This window comes from Brachyhypopomus gauderio, chromosome 3, assembly GCF_052324685.1.
Source record: "Brachyhypopomus gauderio isolate BG-103 chromosome 3, BGAUD_0.2, whole genome shotgun sequence".
Taxonomy (NCBI): domain Eukaryota; kingdom Metazoa; phylum Chordata; class Actinopteri; order Gymnotiformes; family Hypopomidae; genus Brachyhypopomus; species Brachyhypopomus gauderio.
Genome location: NC_135213.1, coordinates 33,990,825 through 34,005,824, shown reverse-complemented (window position 1 = coordinate 34,005,824; position 15,000 = coordinate 33,990,825).

The following is a 15,000-nucleotide window of genomic DNA, read 5'->3' as shown; positions in this document are numbered from 1 at the left end:
CCTGACTTGCCTCATAATCCAGTTCTCACTTTCTTTCTCTGTGTCTCTCTTCTTCAGCCCTCATCACCCCATACACCTCCCACCCCCCACCCCCACACATCACCCACCCCCACCCCTACACCATACACCCCCACCTCCATAACGCCCCCCCCCCCCCCCCCCCCCCCCGCGCTGCTGTTGTGACCTGTCTGACTGATCTGAATTACGGCCTCTGCCTTGGCCATGCGTGTGACAGTAATGGGGTCCAGAGGGGTTCAAGCCTCTTTGAGGGGTTATTTTCTGTTACTGTCTGCCTTTCCATCTTTCTTTATTCCCTTCATTTTTCTACCTCTGTGAACATTTCATCATTTCTTCCATGCTGACAGGGCAGTATAGCTGTGTGGCTTTGTGGGGTCTGGCTGTGTGTCTTTCTCCACTGTCTACAGCTGGGATTTGTAACCTTCCGTTGACTGCATACAAGTTAGCTGCTAACAGCTACACAGGCACAAGACTCGTGAGGACCAGGACGCGGATTCTGGCCCCCAGACTGCGGATTCGTTTGCTACCTGGACAGTCCCAACAGCAGCTCTTGAAGCTGGCACAGATAATCCATGAGACATGTTAGCATGCTAGAATTAGAGCAGCCACTTTAGCAGAAGCAGCCAAACCGCAATTTAAAAGGAGGAAGGAGAGAAAAGGCACCTGAGAAGTGAAGCATCAGCTGACCTGCTTTCCCCGGAGTCGACTGGGAGGGGTGAGAAGGTTCACCACTGTAAACTGTGCTGTTCCCCCATGGGAAAGGTAAACTCTAGGTCATATCTCTGGGGGGTGTGGCCAACTCTAGGTCATACCTCTTCAGGGTGTAGCCAACTGTATGTCATATCTATGGGGGCTGTGGCCAACTTTGGGTCATATCTCTTGGGGGGGGGTGTGGCCAACTCTGGGTTATATCTCTGGGGGGGGGTGTCCTACTTTGGGTTATATCTCTTGGGGGGTGTGGCCAACTCTGGGTCATATCTCTCGGGGGGTGTGTCCTACTCTGGGTCATATCTCTTGGGGGGGGGGGTGTGGCCAACTCTGGGTTATATCTCTGGGGGGGTGTGTCCTACTTTGGGTTATATCTCTTGGGGGGTGTGGCCAACTCTGGGTTATATCTCTGGGGGGGTGTGTCCTACTTTGGGTTATATCTCTTGGGGGGTGTGGCCAACTCTGGGTCATATCTCTGGGGGGGTGTGTCCTACTCTGGGTCATATCTCTTGGGGGGGTGTGGCCAACTCTGGGTCACAGATATAGAAAGCAAAGAGCTTCATCTCCTTCACACAAATTTGATGTTCCCCTTTGCTATTTGCCCTGTGCTCCACTTCCCTCTCATCTCTCTCTCCTCCTTTCACCACTGTCCTGTTCCCTTTCTTTTGTTACCTATAAATGATATTCATTTACATATCTGAAGAATTTACACATCTGATATGAATCCCAGCCTCTGTTCATTTAAATATAAATATATCTGCCATTTTTAAGACAATGAAGTCTGAGTGTAAATTACCTTTCATGTGCACCCTGTTTTAGAGGAGAGCTGAGTCTGTTTTAGAGGAGAACTGAGTCTGTTTTAGAGGAGAGCTGAGTCTGTTTTAGAGGAGAACTGAGTCTGTTTTAGAGGAGAACTGAGTCTGTTTTAGAGGAGAGCTGAGTCTGTTTTAGAGGAGAACTGAGTCTGTTTTAGAGGAGAACTGAGTCTGTTTTAGAGGAGAGCTGAGTCTGTTTTAGAGGAGAACTGAGTCTGTTTTAGAGGAGAACTGAGTCTGTTTTAGAGGAGAACTGAGTCTGTTTTAGGGGAGAACTGAGTGTGTTTTAGAGGAGAAGTAAGTCTGTTTTAGAGGAGAGCTGAGTCTGTTTTAGAGGAGAGCTGAGTCTGTTTTAGAGGAGAGCTGAGTCTGTTTTAGAGGAGAGCTGAGTGTGTTTTAGAGGAGAAGTAAGTCTGTTTTAGAGGAGAAGTAAGTCTGTTTTAGAGGGGAACTGAGACACTTTCATCTGATAACCTTCAGGCCTGTATATGATTTTCTCATGCAGATCATCTTCTGATGGAGATGCACAGATGCAGAATGTCATCTGCAGAGAACAAGTGCCCTAGCAAAGAGGAGAATTCACACTAGGACAAGTGACACTATTGTTCAGATCCAGCAGTATTGTAACAACACAAACAACACATTTCTAATTTCAAAACCCAACACTTGATTCATAGAAAAACATCCAAAATTGCACAAATTTTTAGTTTTTAGTTTATTTTTTGCACCAGCTCTGTCTCTCTTGCACTACACCACTTGCTAAGGCCATATGTCTGTGATCACCCCCTGTGCTCTTAGCCTGACTCATCGCTGGCGCCCGTCCACGAGCCCGCGTGCCCGTCCACCCTCCAGCCTGCTCACAACGTGCCGTGAATCACAGTCTACCACCTCTTCACTCACCCGATTTTCATCATTCATATCGTGGCAAATAGAGGATCTGCCCCGCATGCTGTTAGGCAGCTTGTAAGCTGAAGGGCAGGAGAGGAAGGGAGAGGGGAGTTTAACCAACAGCCCCTCACTTAAGATAAGGCGGCAGGTCAGAGGTCGTAGCCAAGGACGTGCTGGTTAGAGAGGCGATGGAGATTTATTTCTGCACTTTGAGTCGAGTGGCCACTCGTCCCTCAGACCCCAAACCTCGCCGATCAGCATGCATGCGTTCGCTCTCACTCACACACACGCTCTCTCACACACACACTCGCTCACACTCTCTCACACAACACACACAGAGCAAATGTTATTGTCATGCATGAGATTTTTCAGTGATGAGACTGAGGTAGAGGGCTCTATAAGAATACAATCACTGGATGGTTAAAGAAAGGTTAAATGCTAATGTTGTCAAATATCATACAAAACAGTCAGACATTTACCATAATGATATTGCATGATTGAGGTAGGACTAGCCTCAAACACGGAATACTCTGAATACAGTCTTAGACTAAAACAGCTAGGTAGTCCAATAGAAGATGTTAGAAAAAAGATTGGCATTGGCTTGGTCAGATACCAGACAAGAATAGGGTGCATTGATTTTTAGTGTAAATAGATTTTTATCTAGATTTATACCAGTTATTATAAGATGTAGAATAGATTTCTCGGATGAAATACAAATCCTGCATATTGCCCTATGTGTATTACTATGTGCGAGCTACAAACTTCTATGTGAAGCTGGCTGCAAATGATCAATCATGCGTAACTCGATCAATATCTATAAATCTATATCTACAAATCTTATTGCGCATCAGACACAGCCTAGTGACTCTCAGACACAGCCTAGTGAATCTCAGACACAGCCTAGTGAATCTCAGACACAGCCTATTGACTCTCAGACACAGCCTAATGACTGTTTTGAGACAGGCTCGAGTGCTTATATTTAGTGTCCCGGATGTGAATCTGAATTTTGTACTGCGAATTTTTTGCGACTGAATTTTAGTATCTGAATTTCAGCAAGCGAATTTTTTTTACTCTGAATTTTTTAACATTAAAAAACACAAGTTAAAATGAGTCACCAAAAAATTTCATAGTTGAAATCAGAGGGGAAAAAATTCAGATGCATAATTTAAATGCCAAAAAAAATCAGTGCTAGAAATTTAAAGGCGTTTAAATTTCAAAATCTAGTGAAACGGATTTGCTTTCATAGTTATGGAGTAGCCTAATTAGCCATGTGTATTTGTGGGTTTCATATCATTGGTAATAAGCAGTGATGGCATAGTTACCTTGAAAAAGTAATCCGATTACTGATTACTCCTTTTAAAAGTAACTTAGTTACGTTACTGATTACTTGATTTTAAAAGTAACTACGTTAGATTACAAGTTACTTTAGTAGTTACATTCAGCAGCAAAATTAAATTTTCCAATACTCACTTTATTGGAAGTGCATTTTTAACAATGTATTGAAGCAGGTTCGGTAACCGAGGCAGAAACTGCTTAATCCAAAAATCCCTAAGACGCGTTACTGACATCACTGGTAGTAAGTACATTTGATACGTAAACAACACCATGGTATGGCGTCAAATTAGTATCTTTAATATGAGAGCGCAAAGATAATTTTAAATCGAGCAAATCAGACACATTGAGCACGCAAAATCAAGGAAACCGAGCAAAAACAGTGACAACGAGAGCAGAGAATCAAGAATTGCGCGGTTAAGCGCGCTCGTTTCTCGCAGCCACGCGAGCGCTTCACTGTTTTCAGCGCGCGTTTCAGTTTTTTGCTCGCTTCTAAAATTTCTGATCGCTTCGTAATTACAAGCGGGGTATGCCATGTTGGTTGTTGTCATGCGAAATGAAAGACGTTGATGACATACCTTGCACTTTACTTTGTTTGATTCATCTTTATCTTTTTCAAAATACTTTTGAAGTTTTTTAGTAGCCATTTTAATCTCGGCAGATGCTGATACTGTAGCGTGTTCATCTCCGCTCGTTTGGATTGTGCAACTGCAGGGTGTGATTTATTAATGTGTAGTAAGATGCCTATTGTTAATGCGCAAACATCATTTTAAAATATTTATTAACAGAAATTAGGATGATTTTATTTGACAAAAGGCTATATATATAACGAAAACAAAGACATTTCATGTAACAACTAATGCTTAGCTGCATCCTTGGACACCCCCATGCAGTTAGAATGGTACATTCGACTATGACGTTCATAGTCGACTAGGGGGTATAGTCGACTATAGTCGAATCAGCAACTATTGCAGGTCACCCCTAGTTTGGACAATAATATTCAACCGAGGCATTTTTCGTTTTTATTTTAAAATGTGAAATCCAGCTCTTTTAATTCATACTACTCTCAGAGTACTACTCTCAGACAATGACCTGAAACTTATATTGTGGTTTCCTGTCTTCTCATATGGTCTAGTTTTTGTTTTAAATATGGTTATATTCAAAATCTCCTTCTGGTATTGTTTCCTATTACTACACTACCATGTCCAATATTTTCTGTGTTTATGTTAATATGTTTATGTTGAGTAATATCCCTATAGGATTCACTGAAACTGGGTGTCTTTTGGGTTTTGCGCACACAGTCTTTGGGTCCCATGGCTCTGCCTTTATTACACTGGAGATTCGAGAAGGTTATCTGTCTGTCTGTATTTGTTTGTTTGTTGTTTGTTTGTTTGTTTAAGGTTAACTGTAGGCCTAGGGTTAGGGTTAATCTTAACTGTAGCCCTATCCACAACTCTAAACGATGAGCCCTGCCACACCTGAGGAACTGCAATTACTAAACTATGAGAACCACTACCACTACTGTTTGATGCTGTGATTGTTTATTCAAAAAGAATGCTGAATGAGTTTGTCACTTGAAACCTGTTACGTGACATACAGTATTTAACACTAATCATGCCTTATGCAATTTTCTTCAGTGCATGAATTAATCCTCACTGTATTGTAAATCTGTGACACTTTTTAATGAATTCTCTTCTTCCTATTTTGAACGTTGCTTAATGTGCACGTCTTTGTTGGCTTAGACAGGATGAGATAATTAATGAAAGGAGTTTTAATTAATTAGTAAGGAACAGGGCCAGTGTTCAACATGTGTGTGTATTATGGTGATATTGGTGAAAAGCACTATTCCCAAAGCTTCGATATCTTTTACGGTGCTGAGGATCTACTTCCTGTAACTAATTAGTGCTAAGTTTGATTGATGAGGAACCTAATTAGGTGACTAAGTAGCAATTAGCTAATCATTTAGGCATAACAAGATGGATGATGTCACTGTGAAGGGGAGCAGCTTTTGCTGTAATGGATTTGACTGGTTTTATTGTAAATCTTTCATACTCAAATTTCACTTGGCTCCTCTTCAGTATCTCATCAGTTCATGTAGTAAATAAGGTTATACAGCATTGTAACACTAAGAGTATCAATCAGTCCCACCAGGATTTCGCGGGCCTTTTTTGTGATTGTTGCGGGCTAAAATGTTTGATATTGCGGGTGTTTTTAAAAAAAAATTGCAATGGAAGTTGCGGTGTGTTTTTGCTTTTTTTTGTGAGTACATTGCAATAGGGAGTAAATGTTGTATGGTTTCCTCTATTTAGTAGTCCATTTTAATTATCTATTTACCTATTAATTCAGGGTTGCCAACTTTTCAAGATCGCTTGGAGTGAGATTTGAACCTGGAGGGGGTGGCGGGGTTAGCGAACGTAAGTTGTTACAGGGCGGCCTGTAAAATGGACACAAATTAAGTATTATATCGAGATCGATCGCCAGTGGTTGGCACCAGAGCGAACTAGTAACTCATAGATATGCATAAATAAACTTTATCTCTGACTTTAAACTTTATCTCAGTTTAAAGTTTAAACTTATAAACTTTATTTCAGACCCTCGCCGCTTGCGTGCGCTGCAGTGACTTCGCGGGCTAACGTTACATTGTGGGGAATGTAGTGTTTGTGCGTGCAAAACACCATCGGGCGGCTGTGGCCTGCGGGCCGGTTCTAATAGTTATTAAATATCATCCAGGGGGCCATAGATAATCAATTTGCGGGTCGGATCTGGCCCGCGGGCCTTGACTTTGACATATGTGCTCTATGTGGTATGAAATAGTTTGGGCAGGAATGATCCCTCTCAAGATTTTGTATACCCTGCCCCCTGAAACACAGGTGTTGGGACAGAGAATGCACAATGATCCCTCTCACTTTCTTGAAATGATCACTTGAAGTGCAACAGCGGTGACAGAAATGGACTTTCCGTCTCTTAAAAGACTATGAAAAATCACTTGGAGTGGATGGGCTGGTGCTAGAAATGTTAAACTTGTTAGAAATACATGTATGAACCCATCGTTGTGAAACAATAAAACTCTGAAAACAAAAAAAAAAACCAGTTTATCCCCGCTTTCATGTAGTGTACCGGGATACTGCTTTTCCTGATCTTTTTGCCGTTATTTTCGTCGCTCATGCTGCTTTCAGTCTGCTCCTCTTGAACGTATATACGGGAGTAAGGCGGGAGTTTGTCGACGTCACATCAAGACGACATCAGTGATTTGTCAAATTTGCGGGAAAGTTGCGGTGATTGGCTGAAGTTGCAACACCGCCCTGAATTCGCGGGGTTTGCTTGAAGTTGCGTTGAAGTTGCAAATCGCAACATCGCGACTTTCTGGAGGGTCTGATCAATGTAACAGTGGTCTGGCGTCATAACAATAGTCTGCTAGTGTAACACTGTATTAGTGTATCAATGTAACAGTGGTCTGGCATCATAACAATAGTCTGCTAGTGTAAAAGTAGTCTGTCCAAAGTTTTTTTTCTTTACCTACATCAGCAGTAGGCAGACCAGAAATGAAAACATAGTCTGCCTCTATTAGGATTCTAATTCTAATTCTACTAGGTCAATTAATTAATTTCCTTCAATCACTACTGTTCTTGGTTCTTTGTATTGGTTTATCTGGTCTGTAATAAAACCTACATGCAAGCCAGGACACTAATTCACTTTGTTAATGTGCTTAAGCAAGTATGTTTTTACACAAACTATGTAATTATTTAGGGGGAGATTCAATGCGTGGCATTGATTGGTTATGTTAGGTGTTAAGGTTAAAAAAAATCATGACCTCCAAACATATAAAAGACAAGTACAAACTGAGCGTTAGAAGTTATTACTCAACACCACCCGGTTCATGGTATGAGGTTAGGGTTAGGTTAGGGTTAGGATGTATGATTCATGCAACATTAAATTCTAACTTTTTAATAACCAATTTGAGATTGTGTGCTGCAATGCTGTCAAGAATGTTAAATATGAAGCAGTTGCTTCATTTCTGATTATTTAAACTGTCATTGCAGTGCCAAATCAAACATGGCTAACAAATGATTAATTTGTTATTAATTATTATTATTAATTTAGCTCTTTTGTTCTGAGACAGTAATCAGTCTACTAACTTAATAGGTGAAAACTGCCCCAAGATTGTTCATTTAAATTCATGTCATGCTAATGAAATAACTTGAACAGGCTAGTTTATGATATTAACTGAACTCCCCAACCCCATTACAATATTTATGAGCTGTGCTGAATGAGCTGTGAACTGAAGGGGAGAGATGGACTACTGTATTCAACCACATATTTCAACCACAAATGGGGAAGTTGCATGGACTTGAAAGGAAATTGGGAATGCAAACTGAAAATGGGAATATGAACTTCCATCTTTGGTGAAATGGGAATATGAACTTCCATCTTTGGTGAAATGGGAATATGAGCGTCCATCTTCAGTGAAATAGGAATCTGTGTAGTGCACCGTATAGTTGCTGTGTGTTGGCTGTGTTTTTGCTGTGTGTTTGCTGATTAGTGGCTGTGTGTTAGCTGTGTAGTGGCTGTGTGTTGACTGACACACAAGTATAACACGTTGGTTGACCTGCCTCGTGCATTATATCTGAAACAAAAGGCTTAATTTTAATATGACTGACTCAGCAGGAAACAGACTCAGTCCAAACAGGGATCTTCTTTTGAGTGTGTTATGCAGTTTAAAGTTGTCCAAGCTTGAGTAACGGAGTTTGGTAATGGGCTGGATGATGACCACCAGTTTAGAAGATTAGTTGAATCAGTCAAGCTTGGGTGAGAGTGGTCATGGTATCACCCTTAACACGGTCATGGTATCACCCTTAACACGTGGGTGAAATTGGTCATGGTATCACCCTTAACACGTGGGTGAAATTGGTCATGGTATCACCCTTAACACGTGGGTGAGAGTGGTCACGGTATCACCCTTAACACGTGGGTGAGAGTGGTCACGGTATCACCCTTAACACGTGGGTGAGAGTGGTCACGGTATCACCCTTAACACGTGGGTGAGAGTGGTCACGGTATCACCCTTAACACGTGGGTGAAAGTGGTCACGGTATCACCTTTAACACGTGGGTTAGAGTAGTCATGGTATCACCCTTAACACGTGGGTGAGAGTAGTCATGGTATCACCCTTAACACGTGGGTGAGAGTAGTCACGGTATCACCCTTAACACGTGGGTTAGAGTAGTCATGGTATCACCCTTAACACGTGGGTGAGAGTAGTCATGGTATCACCCTTAACACGTGGGTGAGAGTAGTCACGGTATCACCCTTAACACGTGGGTGAGAGTAGTCATGGTATCACCCTTAACACGTGGGTGAGAGTAGTCATGGTATCACCCATGGTTGCTTACTCCATGTTTTCAATATGACGGCTAACAGGGATGGTTAAGAGTCTGGGATACTGCAAATGTATGAATGTAGTTTAAAGGTTTCTGCTTGTACCTTCACACCTTCATATAGAGATATATGATAGAAAATGTGCTGTGAGGATAGTTGCTTGCAGGAGAATTAAGACTAACTTATTGTTAATCTGCAGAAGCCCCCAGCTGGTCTTGTTTTAAAGGTCATTCTGTTGCCTAAGGGACCAAAGGAGTAGTGCATGGATATTATAGATCACCATAGAAAGAACTGACGTTCTGCTCATCCTCTAAAACACTGGTAGAGACCTAGAAAAAAAAACAAGGTTTCAGCTTATGTAACGTGTTGGAGATAACAGAGAGGACCTGCGCTCGTGGGGTTGGGAGCAGAGTAGGAGGAGCCAGGTACATGGAGGCGGAGCTGGGAGTTGATATGAAACACGTGGCGTAATGGGAGCAGTAGGAGTTAAAGGTGGAGTCAGCGGTTATGATCAGGACTTATCAGGGATAAATGTTCACGCCACTGTGGGGAGAAACATGGAGGACAAACAAAACATGGTGAAATAACCCAGAAAGGCTGAAGACACCTGCACAAGAAGATTAAATGGCTCATTACTCCTGGATCATCTGATGGCTACGTGAACAGTGTTCCCATGATCCAGAGTTCCCACGACCACCCAGGAGATCACAGAAGCACCTGCTGGGTGGTCGTGGGAACTCTGGATCATGGGAACACTGTTTACGTAGCCATCAGATGATCCAGGAGTGACACGTCAACACACACGCGCGCGCGCTTACGCACAACACACACACACACACACACACACACACACAAGTTCAGGCACTAAACTCTCCACTCTCTTCTTCCTTTGTCAAACACTCTGTCCCCATTTCACAGCTCTTTATGAAAATTGACTTCACAAGGGCTGCGTGCTATATTCCATTTTTTATTGGGTGACATCTATCACACAGACGATGTGTGTGTGTGTGTGTGTGTGTGTGTGTGTGTGCGTGTGTGTGTGTGTGTGTGTGTGTGGAGAGAGAGCGAGGGAGAGACAGTGTGCATCACTCAGACGATGGTGTGATTAATCGGACTCCTGGTCGCGGACTGGCCCATTTCTCAGCGCTGTTGTTTAAGACCTGTGGCGAACCTCCTCACGGGGGTTTCTCCTTTCTCCTTTTGCTGTTTATTGATATTCCGTTTCCCTAAATACGGCCCTATTTGTCTCTTCTGTCATTCGCTTACGGCAGACCTGGACAGAGAGGGGACAGCGAAATAGGAAGGAGAGAAACATCAGGTGATTGATAGGCAATCTTTGTGTCCGTGGCAACTGCACAATCACTGCAGCGTCGGCAGTGAGTTTTCCCTCTTTGAAAGGTTTGCAGTGGTAATGTCCTAAACTGTGTGTTCAGGGACTGTTCAGGTAATTGGGAATTAAATAAATACAGCTTGGGTTAGATTTAGAATTTAATAAATACAGCTTGGTATAAGTTTTAGGGTTAGAATTTGATATAAATAATAAACACATTTTATAAATACATCTTGGGTTAGTCACCACACACAGAATGTCTGAGTATCTGAGCAAAATTCTAAGTACTGTTGGCGGTCTGCATTATGGAATAATTTTATAATGAGAACTATAGTGAATACTATATTAAATGTATAGTCATTGTTGCTGCCCTGTTTTATATATGCCTAATAACAGAATTCATATGTTCACTTGTATATTTTAATCTGTGCATTGTCACTAGCATCCATGAACTTGCCACAAAGCTCCACTGTCACTGTGTGTGTGTGTGTGTGTGTGTGTGTGTGTGTGTGTGTGTGTGTGTGTGTAGACTAGTCTCTCTCTCTGATTTATACATGTCTATTTATTTATACACATACACCCTAGTATATATATATACACGTATATATATATTATATATATTGTATTTTTTTTTTTTTTTTTGCCCCATGTTTCTCTGTACTTAAGCGTTTACAGTCAAGTGTGTCTATTTTTTTATTTATTTATTTATTTGCCCCATGTTTCTCTGTACTTAAGCATTTACAGTCAAGTGTGCTATTACCTAAACAGTGTTCAGGGTTAATGTTAGTGTTAGTGTTAGTGTTAGGGAGGTACAGAGTGTCTCCAGTCACTAAGCGTGATGTGCACACAGCTACATTCCTGTGTTTGTTGAGCAGAACGAGTGGTTTATTCCCACAGTTTCATCGTGGCTTATAACGCACTGATAGCGACTGCAGAGATTTCAGGCAGATTAATGGTGCCCCTGAGCTCCTCGGTGCATTCATGGTTACAGCATGCATTACTGGAATTAATGGGAGTTAATCTACTATCTTTCCCATGAAACCCAAGCTAAGCAGTCTGAGGAATGTTCCAGCCAAAGTTTTGCCAAAGTTATTAAAACCTGCTATAATAATGACACAATTTTTCCTAAGAGAAAAATGACCACTATGGAGCAGATGAGCTTGTGTATTAGTCTTGTGTATTAGTCTTGTGGATCAGTCTTGTGTATTAGTTTGTCCCCGACACTCATGGTGAGTTATGAAAAAACCTCTAAAAAGTCCACACGTTTTTTTAGGTACATTCACCCGAATCCTGGTCTTGGAGAGAAACTTGACGGACTCAAAGATTGTCTTCTTAATATGGCTTATAACTGAGTCTTATATGTTAGCTTGTTGCTCAAAGTGAGTCTGGAAGTGGGAATGTGTAAGGTGCATTTACTTCAGTGTACTTCAGACGTGGTCTCAAAGCATCTTTAACCTGGTATAGAACAGACTGGTCTCCACTCAGAAAACCTAATAAAAGCTTTTAAAAAGCACGGAGCTGGTCGGAGATGACGGCCTGGCGCGGACCCGCGAACCTCGTGTTTGACTGGCCGCAGAATGCAGGATACGTCTGCTGCTTCCGCCTCCTTCATTTTGTGGTCAAATTGGGAAGAGCAAGAAAAAGCCCAGAAGCTGAAAACGTGTCGCGACCACAGCGGCGTGTGACGCTGGATAATCCTACAGCGTACAGAGAAAATTCAGGACAGGAAGTTGCTTTTGTTATAAAACTGTGAGCAAACACCTGTCTGTGTACATGTGAGTGTAAGCCCTAACCCTTAAGACATGATCCCTTTCAGGATAATTTTCCTGGTGTAAACCACAAAAAAATATATAAATACCATAAAGCATCAAGTATTCAAAGAAACACAAGCCAGGACACATCAGAAATACAATAAGTAATCAAAGACTGCAATTAAAACACAATGACCAATAAGAGGATTTGGCTTCAGCCCAGCAACCAATCAGTAGTCACAGCTAGAGTATGAGTGTCCTACAGTCACGTATGTGCCCCACACGTGATGGCACCAGGGATTTTTTCTCTCCATTTCTTATGCAGAACACGTGAGTTGTGCTCTGTGCAACTCAAACCTCTGGGGCAGCTACTCAAAAGGTCTCGTCTTTCAGGACGAAAAATGACAAACTGAACCAGACTGTGAAACAGAGAGTGAGTCATGACTATTAATATCAAGAGATCTGTTGTAATCTATGTAAGAGAGAGAAATATATTGGAGGTCTTCCAGATTCATTGTAAAATAAAGAAACTACATTCGGGCCCTTTTTGATTTTCGGGCCCTTTTACACGTCGAGACTGCAGAGCCTACTGCCTCTTTTATTCTCTCACGTTTCTCTCAGTCAGTTCACGTGCACTAGATGTGTGTCACCCATGTCACAGATTGGGTGGGCAAGGACCAACACTCCATGACACATGATGCTGTCACCCAGACATCATAGGATAGCTGAACTCACAAAGGATAACATGCCCACCCAGATTTGGTGAGTCTGTCTGTACTTTCAAAAAGCCTGATGGGCCCCAGGACCAGTACAACGGCCCCTTGGACCAGTACGACGAGCCCCTGAACCCCAAGATGAGACTGTATCAGGTACAGCTGAATGACCATGAATCTCAGACATGCTGGACTGTGACTTTGAGCAGAATACTGTGGTTTTGGGGGTCATTCTATCCTCTTTTCCGGCTCCTTATCTACATTGTCTGAATTGTGTTGTTGGCTTTGTTGGCTAGTAATTCAATTAAGCAGATGCCATCTTTGCAATTAAGCCTTTGAATCCCACTGAGAGGTTCAGCAGAAAATTCACCGTGCTGAAGTCGAAATGAATTGGTGACGTGTGTGATAAGCTTCGCCATCTGAAGTCTGTGTGCTCAGCGTGATTCTTTTTTATAGTTTTATAGTGAAGACAATGGTGTCCCACACATGCTTAGTAAAAATTGGTTCACTGCCTGATTTCAGACTAATGTTTTCAGTCATATTTCTGAATAACTGAACATCACATTTGAAGGGTTTAAGCTATGTTTAATGACCTTCCTGTTATATAGACAACACCAAACAACCAAAGCAGAAAGAGTCAAAAGAAGGCAAATGCCCCCCCTATAGGCAGAATATGGAAGAGCCCAATGTATTCTAGAAACATTCCTGCAAATCCCTCCAGTACTACAGGACGTGCTGCACAACCACTGGACGCACGACACAGTTGGCAAAGTCATGTGACTATGAACCTGTGCTTCAGTGTTGGCTCTGATGGCAGACATATGGACGTGCAGTGCATGTATACATGCCACAATGCATTATGGGAAGCTTGCTCTTCTGAGTCAAGTGAATAGTTTGTTTGAGTCAAAGTTAATTGTGTGAAACCCTGCACGTTTGATTTTTGTGATCATTCTAATATTCCGATTCCCTAACGTGCCTTATATGGCTCCTCACAAAAGGCGTGCTTTGTTTTAATAAACAAATGTCAGTTTTCCAGAAGATTTACAGAGTTTTAACATTTAACAATAACTGGTTACCCCAATAAATACAATTAAAAACACTAAATATGATTTTGTGCAACTGTAAAAAAATAAAAACTTCTTTTTATAAGAAGTCATATTGCTTATATGGTGTGTGTGTGTGTGTGTGTACATATTTCCAAGCGATCACCCTTTCCACCATGTATAATCCTACTGTCCTTTGAGCTCGTATCTGGTTAATTCACACCTCATTTTATGGGATCATTTGGTCTTGTGACAAGTCCGGCAATAAAAGTTTTTTTTTTCCTGCTATACAGTGAAAACGGTAATGTGCAAATGGAGCATTAAACCTTGGCTAAATTAATATTGTCCCCTAATAGCCATGGAACAGTGTCACATAGCAATATAATAAAGTTCTGCAGCTAGGCTTGTGGTAAAATTTTTGAAATAAAGTTTCAGAGCGTGTGTCTCAATTATTCAGAGACATTTAAGCCCTGCAAAGGGGAAGAGCTTTGGTGTGTTTCCAAGTGAGGGGGTGAAGCAAAGGGGCGTGGCCTTGGAGCGCTCAGTGGAAAACGACTTGAACCAAATATGAAGTAAAGCAGAGACGCTGTCCGTGGTCCTGAAGACGTGCCAATGCCTTTGTGACACACAGCATGAACATGAATTACCTGCAAAACACCACTAATCTTCCTTAAAGGCTCAAACATGCACATGGCTTTAAATACATGTTCCTTTTGTCATATGGACAGTGCTTATTTTAGAAAGAGTCGGACGAGTCTGAAAAAAAGATTCTCACCACAGAGTCTGCAAGCTCATCACATGTGTGACTAATAATGACACTAAATCAAGCACTCTGGACTCACACTCTCACAGGAAGTAATCATTCATTAACCCAAGCTAGATACTTAATGGTACATCAGGTGCTCGTCACAAACCTGTGACACCAGCACCTGGCCAGCACCTTTACGTGTGTGAGTGTGAAGCCCCTCACCACCCTGTCACCCATCACACCAGCATCAGAAGAGCCTCCCTTACAGTGCTACAAGA